Genomic DNA, 4,002 nt, shown 5'->3' on the forward strand with positions numbered 1-4,002 from the left:
TCTGGACAAATTATTTTCCCATAATTTATTTCCATTACCCATCTTTTCCAGAAGAGGTCAGCAACACTCTCTTCAGCATCAAGTCAAACAGTCACTCTCCACCTCTCTCCGTCTCTCTGCACAGTCTCTCTCCACCTCTCTCCACCTCTCTCCACCTCTCTCCATAGTTGCTGTCCATCTCTCTCCACCTCTCTCCACTCCTGTTCATCTCTCTCCATCTCTCTCCACCTCTGTCCAGTCTCCCCCACACAGTCTCTCTCCATCTCTCTCCAGTCACTCTCCACTTCTTTCCATCTCTCCATCTCTCTTCACCTATTTCCATCTCTCTACATCTCTCTCCACACGTCTCTCTCCACCTCTCTCTACCTCCCTGCTATACAGAGGTCCTTTCATGTTGATTTACTGAAACAAATTGTAATAAACACATTTAAGAAATAGAAATATCTGAGAGAAAAACATAAACTGTAATCCATGGTACATGCTACACGTTTGTCTGCTGGAAGGTTCTTTTGTCTTTTTTTCAGCTATTTCCATAGTATTGTGTTTCCATTTGGCCTGTAGAAGCATTGGTGTGTAACTTATCAAGCCAAAAAGATGGTACAATAGACATAGTATATCAGGAAATTGATTAATATGTTATTTTTTCACCCTTCAAAATGTCTGATACAAAATTGTCAGAATGATCAGCAGTGTGAGCAGAAGTAAGCTGAGGTTTACTTGGTTTGTGGTTAGATTGGAAGTCCATGTGCTTTACATTAGAGAACTTCAGGAGTTCGGTGGGTGAACTTCGTCCCAAAGGCCTGATGTTTCATTTCTTTGGTTTATGTGCCGTTTTCGCTAAGATCAACATCATTCTCAAGAGCAACGCTCACTGCACAAACTGGCGTTGGACGAGAGCGGTTCAAAGCAGCGAGCGCTCAAAGTTTGGTCTCTGCAAAGCGTACATTGGAGAAGTGAGTCCCAGAAGGTCCACTTCACCAGCCAGCTCTGTCGGGAGCATGAATAAATGTACACATAGTATATATACTGTATATGCATAATTGTAGGCATCGATGTAGATTGAGCTTCATCTACAAGCACATCAAAGCTGCTCGTGCTCAGCACTCATATGGACCTTCTTACCAAAGTGCTCAAAAATGTCTACAGGGAGAGAAAAAAAAACATGTTTGCTTTAATCCCACAAATAACAGTTTATTATAGAAATGAGCACACTGATAACAGACAGTGTCAGGGGGTAATACAGGAAAAAGGGTTCGGGTCAGGGTAACGTAACCCTACGCCTGACCCTAACCCAGGTGTTAGGAGAAGACCAAGAGGCTCAATGAAATATCACATGGTAATGATGGTTAATGATATGTTAAGCCATCTTGCCTGTGCCCGGTCTGGCCTGTGCCCGGTCTGGCCTGTGCCCAGTCTGGCCTGTGCCCAGTCTGGCCTGTGCCCGGTCTGGCATGTGCCTGGTCTGGACTGTGCCTGGTCTGGACGGTGCCTGGTCTGGCCTGTGGTCCTGCCCTTTGGTGGGAGTGCTGGGCTCTCATGGCTATCACACATGACCCAGAACACTACACAGCATCTGCTTCATCAGCCCATTTTTTTAGGGTCAGCAAAGCAGCCAGGAAATGCACAATTAAAAAATAGTATACTATAATTTAAATTATGAATGTGCTTTGTCTGTGTGCCTTTTTATTCCATAATGTTTGTAGTTTGTTAGAGAACATGTGTTCTAAAATATACTTTTATGTGTCTCTTGGTGAATCTAGGGGGAAATAACATTCTCATAGTGGCTGGCTGGTGTGTGAGTAAATCTCAGTTGTCTGTTGATAGTTCGTTGTAAACAAGGTCAGCTCATGCCAAAGGACTAAACAGTACTATTATGGTCCTTTTGCTTTATCTTTTTGTCTATCCTTCAATCCTCCTCTCTCTCTCCCTCTCCCTCTCTCTCTCTCTCTCTCTCTCTCTCTCTCTCTCTCTCTCTCTCTCTCTCTCTCTCTCTCTCTCTCTCTCATAGCGATAGAGGAGCATTCCCAGCCCAGCGAAGCCCGAGTGGGTTCTGAAGCTCTGAGCTGGTGAATAATAGAACAAAGCCATGATGGGCCTTCAGAGGATCCACTGCTCTCCTGCACTCCTCCATCCAAGAGAGAGAGAGACAGAGATGAGAGGGAAAGAGAGAGAAATGGGGGAGAGAGAGATGGGGGAAGAGAGAAACAGGGGAGAGAGAGAGAGAGAGAGAGAGAGAGAGAGAGAGAGAGAGAGAGACGAGGGGAGAGAGAGACGGGGAGAGAGAGAGAAGGGGGAAAGAGAGATGGGGAGAGAGAAAGATGGGGAGAGAGAGAGATGAGGGAAGAGAGAGATGTACATGCTGCACCTGAAAAGTGAAACGTAAAGATGCCACAGACGTGTGAAATGCCACGGACACGTTTGGCCCTGCAAGAGATGATTTCACCACCATGTAAAACGTCTACTTTCTGATTTCAACGAAGTGATAGATAATGTGAAAAGCAGATTTGGTAGGGAAATAACGAATGAAACTTATTTGCTCTGCTCCCTATCAGCAGAGCTAACTTGAGCTGTCAGCTGAGCTGGAGCTCCAAAGCAGCGGAGGGAGCCGGAGGGACCCCAGCAGCCTCGCTCCTCTGTGGAGGGGCCGCCAACACTCTGGACGTCACGCTGGCCCATTGAAGTCCTGGCAAATCGGGTGCGTCTTTGCCTGCCGACCGCCCGCTTCATTAGAGCTGTCAGTCATAACCCTAGCGACAAAGCTGCACCACGGGGCCCCCTCAGGGCCTAATCAATCCCGCGTCCCAAGGAACTCTCATCAAACGCGCGCCAAACGCCTCAGTGGACGGGTCCCGATCGCTGCCGTGGCTCATGCTGATCACATGATCAACGGCGCTTTCCATCCATGTGGCTTTGAAGTGAGATGCAGCAGCACCTTTTTTATTTTTACGCCCGTGGTTCCCTGCTGTCCCGGACATCTGTCCCAGCACTCCCTCGCCATCCCCATCACGATCCCCCCCACAATCCTCATAACCGTCCCCCTCACGGTCCCCCTCACAATCCACCTCACGATCCCCCCCACAATCCTCATAACCGTCCCCCTCACAATCCACCTCACGATCCCCCCCACAATCCCCCTCACGGTCCCCCTCACAATCCACCTCACGGCCCCCCTCACAATCCACCTCACGGTCCCCCTCACAATCCACCTCACGATCCCCCCCACAATCCACCTCACGATCCCCCCCACAATCCTCATAACCGTCCCCCTCACAATCCACCTCATGGTCCCCCTCACAATCCACCTCACGGTCCCCCTCACAATCCACCTCACGATCCCCCCCACAATCCTCATAACCGTCCCCCTCACGGTCCCCCTCACAATCCACCTCACGATCCCCCCCACAATCCACCTCACGGTCCCCCTCACAATCCACCTCACGATCCCCCTCACAATCCACCTCACGGTCCCCCTCACAATCCCCTCTTGATTCCTCTCATGATTCCATTCACAATCCACCTCAAGATTCACCTCACGATCCTCCTCACGATCCTCCTCACGATCCCCCTCACAATATCAGTCATGATCCCTCACTATCCACCTCACAATCCCCCTCTGGATCACCTCACGATCCACATCGCGATCCAGCTGATGATCCTCCTTACAATCCACCGCGCGATCCAGCTAACGATCCCTCTCACATTACACCTTGTGAGCCTCCTGACGATCCACCTCACAATCCACCTCACAATCCGTCTTACGATCCCCCTCGCAATAGTGTGGTTTAGACTTAGCCCTCATCTTGGGCAGTGGTCAGTCTTAGGCCATGTTCCCAGCGATTATTTTGGCTTTTATGCAACCTTCACTTCCTCCCCATGTGGTAAGTTCTCAAAGAGCATGACAAATAATTGAACAGACGACCCCCCATCCCTGACCTGAGTCCTGGAACAATACGATTTCCTCCATATTGTGTTCTGTATCTCAAATACGTGGGGAACAACAAA

The 4,002-nt window shown here is 49.2% G+C and overlaps 1 long non-coding RNA gene across 3 annotated transcripts in view; it reads left to right on the forward strand.

Annotated features, from left to right (window-relative positions):
- Positions 1–451: 451 nt before the first annotated feature.
- The window catches only part of LOC143476555 (uncharacterized), a 9,501-nt gene continuing 5,950 nt past the window's right edge, over positions 452–4,002 (forward strand). Inside the window, exons 1-4 of one of the 3 annotated variants that reach the window (XR_013121326.1) lie at positions 452–953; positions 1,761–1,795; positions 2,009–2,449; positions 2,553–3,498. This is a non-coding gene — a long non-coding RNA (uncharacterized LOC143476555). Of the gene's footprint in view, positions 954–1,760; positions 1,796–2,008; positions 3,499–4,002 lie in introns of those variants that run through there. The other 2 variants (XR_013121325.1, XR_013121324.1) reach the window with 2 other exon arrangements.

The sequence above is a fragment of the Brachyhypopomus gauderio genome, chromosome 15, assembly GCF_052324685.1.
Source record: "Brachyhypopomus gauderio isolate BG-103 chromosome 15, BGAUD_0.2, whole genome shotgun sequence".
Classification (NCBI taxonomy): Eukaryota; Metazoa; Chordata; class Actinopteri; order Gymnotiformes; family Hypopomidae; genus Brachyhypopomus; species Brachyhypopomus gauderio.